This window comes from Medicago sativa, chromosome 3, assembly GCF_051527215.1.
Source record: "Medicago sativa cultivar Bolivia chromosome 3, Bolivia_mono, whole genome shotgun sequence".
Lineage (NCBI taxonomy): Eukaryota > Viridiplantae > Streptophyta > Magnoliopsida > Fabales > Fabaceae > Medicago > Medicago sativa.
This window is the reverse complement of record NC_140751.1, coordinates 52,889,466-52,904,274: the sequence shown is the minus strand read 5'-3', so window position 1 is coordinate 52,904,274 and position 14,809 is coordinate 52,889,466. Positions and strand designations below refer to the sequence as shown.

The window sequence follows — 14,809 nt, the reverse complement described above, 5'->3', positions numbered from 1 at the left end:
TATTATTTTTATCTTATTTTACAACTCTATTTTATTTTATTTCATTTTTTACCATTTATTCCTTTTGCTTTTAATGTCATTTTTATTTTGTTTTTATCAACAATTTGTTTTGTCTTAAGTCCACTTGTTACATTGGTAGTGGTCCAAAGAGCATCCCAAACATTTTCTTTCTCTCCAAGTTTCATTAAGGGTAGTTTAGTATTTAGTCCATTCATCCTTTTTAACCTAGTTAGTCACTATATATAGTATCATTCCAATCATTGGCAAGGAGGCTGCATAGAATTTCACACTAACACATTCCATAAGCGGCAGTGCCCAAAAACTGGATCAAATCATCTTCTTTTTTCAATTCTTCCTCAAGAACATTCAAACCCAAAAATCCAGAATTTCACACTAACACCCTTCTCACATAATCTCATAAACCATTCAACAATAACAGTTTCTTTTTTATTCTTTCTACCCAAAACAAATGGACAAATTCATATAACACCAACAATATTCATCAACACTTTTTTTTTCTTCAACAACAACATCAAAAAAATTATTATCAACACATATATCACAAAACCGATCCATTACCATAACCTCCTTGTTTTTTTTTCTTTCTCTTTCTTGATTCAAAATTTCAGCCTTAACAGTACAATCACATATCAAATAAACAATACCATTTTCACAAACCAAATCGGCTCACTCACCCAAACCATTTGGTATTCAAAAATCTATCAACAACCCTCGCCATTGTTCATCGAACGGAATCAGTAGACCTTTGTCGAATCCGGAAGCAAGAGGACGCAACTAACAGTGAAGGAGGAGGAAGGCGAGCTGGATTCGAAAAGAAGGAGGATCCGAGCTCGTGAAGAAAGAAGAAGCTGAAACCGAGTTCGTCATAACTTAAATCGAAGGAAAGGAATCCAGATCGAGCGAAGGAGAAGAAGAGGAATATAACAACAATAACCGATCCAGAATCACGAAGTCGATCTCAACACAGTGAAGGTAACGGTCCTTTCTTCTAATTTTCGTAGTTAAATCTCTAGATCTACATGTTTGAGAATCATTTTTTTGGTGAAGAAACTGCTGTCTCTGCTTCTAGTATTGCTACTGTTCTGAAAATCTTGAGTAAAAAGGTTTTGAAAGTTGTTAAGGATAGGTGCTGGTCTGTGTTAAATTATTTTGAACTTGAGTGAAGAAGAAAGAAAGAGAGAGCAGCATCGTTTTCTGTTTAAGAAGAAGAAGCTTTTTTAGGACTGGTTTTGTGCAACTCTTGCTGGACCGGTTCGGTTGAATCGACCCGTTCCTGAACCGGTCCAGCTTGCTTTGATCCAGTCCAGCATTTTGAACCCATTTCATGTATACTGGTATTTGTTTGGTTTACTGTTTGCATCCTCCCAGACCTGCTTAATACACCCCCCCTGCATATTTGAAAAAAACTCACGCATCTTCTAAAAAAACTATGTATCCTCATAACATGTCTTTTTTTTTTGTTTGGTTTTAGTGTTTTAAAAACTTTTATTTGATGCATTCTAATATTTTTTTAGTATCATGCATTTCACTTAATAATTTATTTTTGGTATATGTTTGTTTCAAACTTTGCGATGTGAGACCTAGAATCTTGCTGTATTTTATCTTTTGCGTCATCTTTAATATAATCTCATGCACCTTTTTTTTTCCAAAACTCATTTTGTGACTATGTTTCAGGCACTATAATCTCTATGACTTTTTTCTATTCTTGCTTTATTATTTTAAAACATTATTTCATGCACTTTAAATGTTTTTTACTCCATAATATCTCTTGTTAATTTTGCTTTAGAATTTCAATTTCTATTCCATGCATTGCTTTAAAATTTTGATACCATGCTTTCTATTTGATGATTCATCATAGTATGTGATTCATTTAAGTCTATTATTATCTCGTTATATTTTGTTTGCTTTAATTTTAGTACCTATTCATGCATTTCTTTTCCTATTGCAATTTATTTAAGTTCCATGATATTTAGTGTGTATAACTAGGAAATGAATGTATATTTTTACCATTGGTTTGTAGCTTGGCAAAGAGGCCATAGAATGTATCTAGGAATTTTTGTAATAATGTAGGTAACACAAGCACCGACACTTGCACCGACACTATCACTTTATTTATCGCTTTACGCTCGCTTTAGTTTTCACGTTATTACGCTAGCTTTCCGTTAGTTAGAAAAATCATTTTTATCTCAAAATTCAAATAAGCAAAAGTCAAATTATTTTCTTAATAAACCTTGGATCCAAATCCAAGTTGTTTTCCCTTCTTATTTTCTTAATCAAATTCCTAAATGAATCTTAATTAAACTTAGACTCCCTTTCGCAAATAAAATGAAACAACCTCACTTCCATTTTATTCTTCTATACCTTTGAGGTCTCGCAACCCTTCTCAAAATCATTTTCAAAAATAATTAAAATCAACCCAACCCACAAAAATATTTTTTATAAGAGTGAACTACGACGGTTTTGATCCCTTTAAGGGTACGTAGGCAGAGGCTTTAATCCTTTCAAATCGATTAAATAAAAAATAACAAAAACTCCTACTTCTTCTCCCTCCATTCTTTCACTTCAACTTTAAACAATAAATTTTCAAATAAAAATGAAGTTAGAAAGAGGTTCTCACGGAGTACCGTGAACGACGCGGGTGCCTAACACCTTCCCGAATCGTAACCGACCCCCGGATCCAAAAAGGGTTTTTCAATCTCTTTTTCCCTTCCCAAGAATAAAATCGAGCAAGTCCGGTAGATTGAAGGTTCAAGTCCAATCAATGGCTTGACACCCGAAAATCTTGGTCTACAAAAATGGCGACTTCACTGGGGATCCTTCGCGGGTTAAGCCCACCTTTCTTTCTTTATTTCTTATGCTTTATCATTTGTATATATTTATACGAGAGTGGTGAGATAAGCTCTGTACCCGGGCTTGAGTGAACTTAAGATAGGATCGGGTATAATCATAGTATCCATGCCAAGAGTACTCTTCGGCATTGGTACATGTGATAACCCACTCAATGGAGGGACCTTGGAGGTATACCGTTGTTGTCGCGAGTACTCGCGTATGGCATGACACTTTCAAGGGACCGTCGAAGTTGAGAACCTTTAGTCACCTTTAACCCATCTTGGCCTTTTAGGACGTAGTGCGGTGGCTAGTCGAGAGTACTCTCGTATTGGTCGTCACGCGATACTACACCCAAACGAGACTAACCGATGAATATTGTTGGAACGAGAGTACTCTCGTCGCCTAACAAATATTCGGACGTGGTTGAAAACTTTGGGAACCTTGGTAGAACCCTTGTTACAAGTGCAAATGGAAACCTTTAGTCCTTACCAAATGGCGTTACCCTAAGCTCCAACATTGTATATCCTAAACCTCCTCATGTTTCCTTGCATAATCATACATCCATGCATTCATTCATAAAACTTTTTTCGCATTCATCAAAATATCGAAGGATTTAGAAAACTTTTTGTAAACATCAAAGGTATGGACTCTGTAAGAATGAACACCAACCAATACAACTTCAAAAATCTTGCCGAAGCTTTTGCTTTTGTTAAGAACTTCTTCCTTGGGTTCGTTCTTACCTTTTGAAAATGAAACCTATTGCAATATCTTTACAAATCTTCAAAATGAAACCATGTTCTCCTGCAATGTTTACAATCTACCTTGATAAATCCTTCGATAACAAAAAAAATTGTACATTTTTTGCATAAACATATCATGCATCATGTTGCATTCATAGTTTCTAGTCCGTGTCTCATACTTTATCTCTATGTACAAAAGGAATCCGTCAGTAAAGTGGTTCGATGTTTTCATCCAAGTTCGGCTCGCACATGCAAACACTCATGCAAACACAAAAGATTGATCAGCTTGAGCAAGAGGTCCATGAGCTTCGTGGAGAGGTAACAACACTTCGGTTTGAGGTAGAGAAGTTAACTAGCCTAGTATCTTCGTTGATGGCTGCAAAGAATCCACTGCTTGTTCAGCAAAGGTCTCAACCATTATATCAGCCAAGGAGCATGAAACGACCTCGACAACAGGTTCCTCAACAGCCTCAGCCGCTTACTACTCAGAATCAGGCTCCTCAGCTGTTTACTTCCCAGAACTGGGCTCCTCAGCAGCTTATTCTTCAAAATCAGGCTCGGAAAGCATCACAGTTTGACCCAATTCCTATCAAATACGCAACTCTGCTTCCTATCTTGCTTAAGAAGAGACTTGTTCAAACCAGGCCACCTCCTCGGGTGCCGAATCCGCTGCCATCTTGGTATCGTCCTGACCTCAAATGTGATTTCCATCAAGGGGCACCAGGTCATGATATTGAACACTGTTTTGCATTGCCGAAGATAGTTCAGAAGTTGATCTAGAAAGACCTCATACATTTTGAAGAATTTGAATTTGAATCTGCAAGTTAATCCGCTATCGTGTCTTGGATCATGATATTGATACATGGAATGTTTAGCTGCAATTGGGTCTTTGTTGATGTTTATTTCTACTACTCATCTGTTTAATTAATATGTTTGTTTGTTGCTTTATGTTTTTCAAAAAAAAAAAAAAAATCCTTTCGTCCCACCCGAGACGGAAGTGAACTTATTTAGGGCTTTTTGCTTTATGTATTTTCATCATTAATTAAAAGGTCGCTTTGATCCCGACTTTGTTTTTATTTTGTGCTTCTTCTGGAAAGATGGTAATACAAAAAACCAAAAATTCTTTTCTTTAAATCATTTCCACATATTTGCATAATCATAATGTTTATATCAATAATCAAATCATGCATTAATAAACCCGTTGAACACTTGAACCATGTGCTCTCTCTCGACTTTGAGTTCCTTGTATCCGAGACTGAAGAGGAGGATGATGAAGAAGTTTCCAATGTGATTTCTCGCCTACTGGGGCATCTTGGCCATCGAAGCTGCGAATATCAAGAAAGATTGTCCAGAAGAGGACTTTCATGTACAAAGACTGGCACGAGATGCTACCATCTGCCTTGCAGGGATGTTATACTTCAAGTGCACACTTCAACAGGGGCAACCCTCTCACCATCCCTCAGTATACAATATAAAGGCAATGCTTTACATGGAGGTCAAAGTCCCGTCAACGGAAGTTTCAATGAAAGCTAAGCTTGATTGAATTTAAAGTGTTCCATGGACAGTTATATCAAGTATTCGACAAAGAAGGCTCGTCCCCGTGAATGTCAAGAAAATGGCTTTGTGCTCAAAAATATGTTGTCTAATTCCAGGGGCAATGGAATGCCTAATTACAAAAGCATGGTGACAAACTTGTATGTCCTGTGAATGCCAATGCAGTCAAGAAATACTTTGTTAAAATGAAAAGCTCGATAAGTCGCAAACTTGAAAAAGCGGCTTAGGCAAAAAAGAGCGTCTCGATGGATTGAAAACCCAAAAGGGCGGTCCATGCAAAAATTAGAGACATGAAGAATGAAAATCAAAAATCAGCTCGATAAGTCGCAAACTTGAAAAAGCGGCTTAGGCAAAAAAGAGCGTCTCGATGGATTGAAAACCCGAAAGGGCGGTCCATGCAAAAGTTAGAGACAAAAAAAGAAAAATGTGTTTATCCTGATAGGTTGAAACCCGCAAGGGCGGCCTATGCAAAAGTTAAGGATTATGACAAAGTAACTGCATCTGGTCGAACATGACTCACTTGGGGCATTCCAGTCGTCAAAAGACTTCCGACTTATGGCAAGGCATCTTCATCAAATCAAGTATGATTCATCTGGGGCATCTTAACTGTCAAAGGACTTCCGATATGAAGCATCTGCAGATCAAAGACTCGGAACAGTGAAATTCAAAGTTGTTAGAGATTATAGCGGTTATTGTGTTCAATGTACCTTTTCCAATATAATTACCATTTTCCAAACTTTTAAAATCTGTGGAGCCATGCCTTTGGCAGGTCATCACTCTTTTACGTCTAATTTGAGCTTGTGCCCATTTATTTGAAATTCTCAGTTATTCTGTTTGCATAATTTTCTTCTATTTTTGATGTGAATACTCAAAGCAAAAATTTAAAACTTTTTTTTAATTGTCTTTTGAAAAGCATAAACAACAGGCACATCTTCTTTGAATTTATGAGTAGTAGAAACATACATCAGCATTGGTCTCAAGGACAGTTAAACTCTGCAAGGTAAGCATGACCAAAAGCTGTGAGATGACCTCTGTCAAAAAAAAAAGGGAAAAAGAGAACCAAAAAAAAAAAAAGAAAAGCTCGCTAAGTCGAAAACCTGAAAAGGCGGCGTAGGCAAAAATGAGCGTCCCGGTGGATTGAAAACCCGAAAGGGCGATCCAGGCAAAAATTAGGGGCAAACAGAAAAGAAGTATATTCCCGGTGGATTGAAAACCCGAAAGGGCGGTCCAGGCAAAAATTAGGGATTCAAAAAAAAAAAAAAAACAATACAAAAAATGAACAAAAAAAACACGCAAAGACAGAGGCATCACAATTTCAAGGGGGTTAAATGTAAGAATGCACTTTGTGCTAGCTTACAAATGGCAACTTCTGCCAGACTTTGATTGATGAGTTTTTATCCCGAGAAATGACAACTTCTGTCTGTGGTTTGAGAAAGGGCGTCATCTACCAGTGCTTTGATTGATAGTGACTGCTGCCTGTGGTTCGATCAATGACATCTTTTGCCTGTGGTTTGATTGATGGGTTTTTATCTCAAGAAATGGCGACTTCTGTCAGGTTTCTGATTGGCGGGCTTTACCCCAAGGAATGATTACTTCACCATCAACTGAGACGTCATATTGGGTCATATTCCCATCAGCAGTTTTGTTTGTTGGGTTGTATCCCATCAGCGGTATAATTAATGTGTCATTACCCCTTCGCGGTATGATTAATGGGTTGTTACCCCTCCAGTGGTCGGATTGACGGTATGTTACATCTTCAGTGACATGTTTAAAGAGTTCGTTACCTCTTCAGTGTTTCAATTAATGGGTGGGTATTTGGTACCTCTTCACTGGCCTGATTAATGGGTTGTTACCCGTGCAGCGGTGTGATCAATGTGTCATTCTCTCTTCAAGTGGTTTGATTATGGGTTGTTATCCCTTCAAGTGGTTTGATTATGGGGCATTCTCCCCTCAGCAGTATGATTAATGGGTTGTTATCCCTTCAAGCGGTTTGATTATGAGGCATTCTCCCCTCAGCAGTATGATCAATGGGTTGTTATCCCTTCAAGCGGTTTGATTATGAGGCATTCTCTTTTCAGTAATTGGTTATTGGGCCCTTCCCCCCTTTCAGTAGTTGATTATGGGTTTTGACCCCATCAGTTGGTTTGAATATGAGCTTTACCCCATCAGCTTGGTTTGAATTTGGGTTTTTACCCCATCAATGGTTAAAAATGAGGGCTTTACCCCCATCAGTGGTTTGAAGGGCTTTACCCCGTCAGTGTTAGGTTCATCCCCAGTGATGTTATCCCCAATGAAGGGTGTCGGATGCTTGCAACATGATGTCGGGCCACTTTCTTCGGACCTGCCCAATCTGGTCTCAACAGTCTCACCATTATACTGTCAAATAAGTCTCATATGCATTCATTCATCCATGCATACATAGCACGCATACAAATATCATTCATGCATAGTTGCATTATTTTCCTGCGTCTTACTCCAATACACAAGATGTCAATCTCAAAGTGTCTAATCCATAAATGTCACCAATCAGTATGTGTTCAAGTGGCAGGTCCCATCAAGTAATCACTTTATCTTCTGTATTTTCGTCGTTACCACAAGCAGTTGGTAATAGACAAGCTTTATCTTCTGTATTTTCGTCGTTACCACGAGCAGTTGGTAATAGACAAGCTTTATCTTCTGTTTTTTCGTCGTTACCACGAGCAGTTGGTAATAGGCAAGCTTTATCTTCTGTTTAATCGTCGTTACCACGAGCAGTTGGTAATAAACAAGCTTTATCTTCTGTATTTTCGTCTTTACCACGACAGTTGGTAGTAGACAAGCTTTATCTTCCGCATTTTCATCATTTACCACGGGCTGTTGGTAATTGATAAGCTTTACTTTCCACCTCAAGCTTTATTTTTGTCTCAAGCTTTATTTTCTGTCTCAAACTTTATCTCCCATCTGAGCTTTATCTTCAGTTCAAGCTTTCTCTTCCGCATTCTCATCGGTTACCACGGGCTGTTGGTAACAGTCAAGCTTTTCAAGCTTTACTTTCTGTCTCAAGCTTTACTTTCCGTCTTAAGCTTTACTTTCCGTCTCAAGCTTTATCTTCCGCATTTTCATCATTTACTACGGCAGTCGGTAAAGGACAAGTGTTATCTTCCGTATGTTCGTCTTTACCAGGAAAGTCGGTACTAGACAGGCTTTATCTCCCCAGTGATACCTATCAGTTTGCTCCCCAGTCAGTTTATTTTTGTCAACTTTGCATTCATACTTGCATCACATGCATTCATATCATTATATTTATCGCATTCTTAGCTTTTTAGCTGGTCAAAATTTGGTGTACTTAAGTAATTAAGTCTCTTCGACCCATCGATTTAAAAGTCTTCTTTCAAATCTTCGTGACGAAGAAACTTAAATAGGGGCATCTGTCATACCCCAAATTTTGACCACTTTGCTCTGTTTTTACCTATTTTTGTCCGTATTTTAAAACGGCTCAATTTCTCTTCTTTTCGCTTTAACGAGTTAAAACCTTTCTCAGTCGTTGTTTAATAATTCAAAGTCTGTGATCTTGCAAGTAAAATTTTGTCCAGTTGAAATTGCTTTATTTGTCTTTTCAGGCATTTTAAATTTTTGCGCGTACTTTTAAAGTCTTTTATTCATTTCTTTGATAAATAAACTTTTTTTTAGGTAAATTCCTTTCGTCCGTATGATTAAACTGCTTAAAACGTTTTGTTCGTGTTTTAAAGCACCGCGAGTTTTGGTCGTCCCAGTCGAGGTTTCGACAGCTTTAAATTTTATTACTTTTTTTTATTATTTTTATCTTATTTTACAACTCTATTTTATTTTATTTCATTTTTTACCATTTATTCCTTTTGCTTTTAATGTCATTTTTATTTTGTTTTTATCAACAATTTGTTTTGTCTTAAGTCCACTTGTTACATTGGTAGTGGTCCAAAGAGCATCCCAAACATTTTCTTTCTCTCCAAGTTTCATTAAGGGTAGTTTAGTATTTAGTCCATTCATCCTTTTTAACCTAGTTAGTCACTATATATAGTATCATTCCAATCATTGGCAAGGAGGCTGCATAGAATTTCACACTAACACATTCCATAAGCGGCAGTGCCCAAAAACTGGATCAAATCATCTTCTTTTTTCAATTCTTCCTCAAGAACATTCAAACCCAAAAATCCAGAATTTCACACTAACACCCTTCTCACATAATCTCATAAACCATTCAACAATAACAGTTTCTTTTTTATTCTTTCTACCCAAAACAAATGGACAAATTCATATAACACCAACAATATTCATCAACACTTTTTTTTTCTTCAACAACAACATCAAAAAAATTATTATCAACACATATATCACAAAACCGATCCATTACCATAACCTCCTTGTTTTTTTTTCTTTCTCTTTCTTGATTCAAAATTTCAGCCTTAACAGTACAATCACATATCAAATAAACAATACCATTTTCACAAACCAAATCGGCTCACTCACCCAAACCATTTGGTATTCAAAAATCTATCAACAACCCTCGCCATTGTTCATCGAACGGAATCAGTAGACCTTTGTCGAATCCGGAAGCAAGAGGACGCAACTAACAGTGAAGGAGGAGGAAGGCGAGCTGGATTCGAAAAGAAGGAGGATCCGAGCTCGTGAAGAAAGAAGAAGCTGAAACCGAGTTCGTCATAACTTAAATCGAAGGAAAGGAATCCAGATCGAGCGAAGGAGAAGAAGAGGAATATAACAACAATAACCGATCCAGAATCACGAAGTCGATCTCAACACAGTGAAGGTAACGGTCCTTTCTTCTAATTTTCGTAGTTAAATCTCTAGATCTACATGTTTGAGAATCATTTTTTTGGTGAAGAAACTGCTGTCTCTGCTTCTAGTATTGCTACTGTTCTGAAAATCTTGAGTAAAAAGGTTTTGAAAGTTGTTAAGGATAGGTGCTGGTCTGTGTTAAATTATTTTGAACTTGAGTGAAGAAGAAAGAAAGAGAGAGCAGCATCGTTTTCTGTTTAAGAAGAAGAAGCTTTTTTAGGACTGGTTTTGTGCAACTCTTGCTGGACCGGTTCGGTTGAATCGACCCGTTCCTGAACCGGTCCAGCTTGCTTTGATCCAGTCCAGCATTTTGAACCCATTTCATGTATACTGGTATTTGTTTGGTTTACTGTTTGCATCCTCCCAGACCTGCTTAATACACCCCCCCTGCATATTTGAAAAAAACTCACGCATCTTCTAAAAAAACTATGTATCCTCATAACATGTCTTTTTTTTTTGTTTGGTTTTAGTGTTTTAAAAACTTTTATTTGATGCATTCTAATATTTTTTTAGTATCATGCATTTCACTTAATAATTTATTTTTGGTATATGTTTGTTTCAAACTTTGCGATGTGAGACCTAGAATCTTGCTGTATTTTATCTTTTGCGTCATCTTTAATATAATCTCATGCACCTTTTTTTTTCCAAAACTCATTTTGTGACTATGTTTCAGGCACTATAATCTCTATGACTTTTTTCTATTCTTGCTTTATTATTTTAAAACATTATTTCATGCACTTTAAATGTTTTTTACTCCATAATATCTCTTGTTAATTTTGCTTTAGAATTTCAATTTCTATTCCATGCATTGCTTTAAAATTTTGATACCATGCTTTCTATTTGATGATTCATCATAGTATGTGATTCATTTAAGTCTATTATTATCTCGTTATATTTTGTTTGCTTTAATTTTAGTACCTATTCATGCATTTCTTTTCCTATTGCAATTTATTTAAGTTCCATGATATTTAGTGTGTATAACTAGGAAATGAATGTATATTTTTACCATTGGTTTGTAGCTTGGCAAAGAGGCCATAGAATGTATCTAGGAATTTTTGTAATAATGTAGGTAACACAAGCACCGACACTTGCACCGACACTATCACTTTATTTATCGCTTTACGCTCGCTTTAGTTTTCACGTTATTACGCTAGCTTTCCGTTAGTTAGAAAAATCATTTTTATCTCAAAATTCAAATAAGCAAAAGTCAAATTATTTTCTTAATAAACCTTGGATCCAAATCCAAGTTGTTTTCCCTTCTTATTTTCTTAATCAAATTCCTAAATGAATCTTAATTAAACTTAGACTCCCTTTCGCAAATAAAATGAAACAACCTCACTTCCATTTTATTCTTCTATACCTTTGAGGTCTCGCAACCCTTCTCAAAATCATTTTCAAAAATAATTAAAATCAACCCAACCCACAAAAATATTTTTTATAAGAGTGAACTACGACGGTTTTGATCCCTTTAAGGGTACGTAGGCAGAGGCTTTAATCCTTTCAAATCGATTAAATAAAAAATAACAAAAACTCCTACTTCTTCTCCCTCCATTCTTTCACTTCAACTTTAAACAATAAATTTTCAAATAAAAATGAAGTTAGAAAGAGGTTCTCACGGAGTACCGTGAACGACGCGGGTGCCTAACACCTTCCCGAATCGTAACCGACCCCCGGATCCAAAAAGGGTTTTTCAATCTCTTTTTCCCTTCCCAAGAATAAAATCGAGCAAGTCCGGTAGATTGAAGGTTCAAGTCCAATCAATGGCTTGACACCCGAAAATCTTGGTCTACAAACGTAATATATGTTACAACAAAAAAATATTTTTTAAAAACATACAAACACTAAAAATATTATTATTAAGGTCGCGACTTTTCTTTATTTAATACGTCATCATCAATATCCCTGCGAGCTTAACTCACTTTGTAAAGGACAATGCATAATATATACAAGGTACGGGTTCGAACCCGTACACCACCAAAAAATACGCCATCATCAATTTCAATTTGATAGCCAATTCTTAGGTAGGAAAAAAAAAATTACCTTTAAATTATCAGCTGTTTCATTACGTGTATATTACTAAATATATGTCTATTACCAAATTGTCTTTTGTGTATGTGTATATTACCAAATATATGTCTATTACCAAATTGTCCTTTGTGTATAGATATTTAATGTTAAATTGTCCTTTGTAGATAGTCTTATATTAAGGGACAAACACTTTTTTGTAGATGGCTTTTGTACCATGCAAAATCTTACACAACGATAATGATGAATTCAAATTAAAAAAAGAGTAGATGATGAATCATTTTCAAATTCTAAAAGACTATATCATTGCGTTTTTAAAAAAATACTCCTCCGGTCACTACTATAAGCAAAAATTAACTTTTTAGGTTCATCCATTAAATGATGTATTTGGTCAATAATATAGACTAAATACATCATTTAATGAATGAATCTAAAAAGTTGATTTTTGCTTATAATAGTGCCCGGAGGGAGTATATCATTAATTCCAACAATTTAAGGCACATACATTTGAAAATTATAGAAAATAATCATGGTCTATTCATCTGTTTTCTTTTCTGACATGGAAAACTCTAACCCTGAAGACAATTTCATCGATTACAGTTATGCATGCAAGACAAATTGTTTCATGCTACACTAATAATTTACAATAATAATTTAGTTTAGCCACAAATTTACAACATATTAAATGATTCGACTATAAATAAATATCTCTAACTTAAACAGACCAAATGCTACATGTTTTTGGTCTATGTGCCTGTTTGTTAACACGGTGGGATACCCACCAAACCGAGTTTTGACCAACTCTACAAATCCAAGCTTCTTAAAATCACAGTGGGATGTGCATTGGGAATCGTTTTTCAACACAAAAAAGCTAAACCAAACACATGCTATTTCTTTCGTCTTAAAAATTCTAATTACTAACCTAAGATTTACATGTCACTAATGGATCAAAAGTATATCTGAAAAGGAAACAAAAACCTATACGGCAATAACATGGATGCCCATGCCTAAAGAATATTAGGAGAATTTTGGCCAGAAGAATCTCTTCAGAGGCCTTAAACATGCAAAGGGTAATTTCATTCTCATTAAGCTCTCACTACCAAACTGTAGAGAACTTATTTGCCTTCACTCATTTTCTTCATCATAGATTGAGTTGAATGTTGATAATTTTTCTGCATTAAATAAAGATCTTTATTAAGAATGTACTCAGATTAATAACAATCAAATTGAAAGACCAAATACAAAGATCAATTGAAAGCAAGGAGAATCAGTTATAGCAAAAAAAAAAAAAAAATCTAATATCGGAAATAAAGTTACCTCATGGTCTTTATATCAAATACAAATCTTGATCTCTCATATAATGCTTCAAAATCTGCCAAAACAAAGAAAAAGAAGAATTAGACCACAAAAAGCAATGACAGCTATAAACAAAAGGCTAAAATAAAACCTTTCATGGACAATTTTCTTAGTGATAGATCTTCTAATTTCTAAAAAGCAATGACCTCTAATTTCATGAGACCAATACAATTAATTAAATTAAATATAGAACAATCCACCTCATTTCATCGTTGACTTCATATTTTGATTGTCAGAACCATCTTCCTATTCCTATCCATCCTAAGAAACCAAAATACACAAAGTTTAATCAATCAACTACTACAAACAAACTGAATAAAAAGTTCAAAAAACCACCAAGATTTTTTCTTCAAATTAACAAACATCCTAGATCCTCAAAACTTCACCTCTTGTTGCTAATTAACTTCACCTCCTTATTAACTTCACCTCCTTTTCAAAATTTTGAAGTTGAACAAAAATTATAAACAATTAAGCAAACAATAACTACAAAGATTCTTAAAAGGCAAGATGGATGTTGGTTTATTACATACTCTAAAACGAAATTCCCTTTCTTCTTTGTTTCTCCTTACACCTGCAACTAAAAAAGCACAAATCAAAACATACAAAAAAATCAGAAACCTTTCTTAACTCAAATTCAAACTAAAAAGGCTGAATCAGAATACACATCACCTTGGGGGTCTGAAACCAAACCATCTACTTCTAATATTCTCAAGTGAAAACCTTAAACATTCATAACCCAAAAGAAAAAATCAGATGGAACGCAACAAAACATGAAGAAAAAAAATTGAATATCGAAAAAACAAAAATAAAAGATGCTGGATGGGAGCAGAAATCAAACCTGTCACAGTTAGGGTTGAGGGTTTCTATGAAAATCAAATAGGGAAAGTGAAAATGGATTCATTCTCTTTGTCTAGTGAGTGGGTCGAGATTGTAAAGAAGGGCATGATTGATTTAAGGAGTGAAAGAGAAAAAGAAGTGATTCAGGAAGAAAGAAAGAGAGATCGCGGAAGTAGAAATTAAGGAGGAAACAATTTTGAGAGATGAGGAGAGGAGAGAGAAATTGGACATTGAGAACCTAAAGGTTAACAAATATCACGATAAACAACATATACCCTAGTAAATGCCATCGATTTTTCACTTATTTTTGTAAAGGAAAAATTCGCAATTCAAACTGGCATGGATTTGGGAGGGAAATATTTTTTGGGTTAACCTGATTAGCATTTAATGCTGTGAAATTAGAGCCAAAAATTTAGGGTTTAGTGGTTGCAAACCTAATAACTTTTAAGAATAAGGGAAGGGATGAGAGAGTGAAGCAATGTCGTGTTATAATTGTGATGAAAGAGAGAGGCGTGCACCACCTTGAATTTTGAAAAAAATGCACCAATACTTCTATATTATTAAATAATTCGATACAAGCACCAAGTTCTAATAAAATTATTGACATCTATGGTTTACACCAACATAATCATGAA

The 14,809-nt window shown here is 35.4% G+C and overlaps 1 long non-coding RNA gene across 2 annotated transcripts; it reads right to left on the bottom strand.

Moving 5' to 3' along the window:
* Positions 1–12,618: 12,618 nt before the first annotated feature.
* On the bottom strand, positions 12,619–14,809 carry LOC146938261 (uncharacterized). Of its 2 annotated transcripts, XR_015033360.1 has the most exons (5): positions 14,176–14,809; positions 14,007–14,057; positions 13,868–13,914; positions 13,299–13,353; positions 12,619–13,153 (listed from the first exon to the last, which is right to left on the bottom strand). It is a non-coding gene; the product is annotated as an uncharacterized LOC146938261 (long non-coding RNA). The 2 variants fall into 2 exon arrangements; XR_015033359.1 differs by having other exon boundaries at positions 13,868–14,057.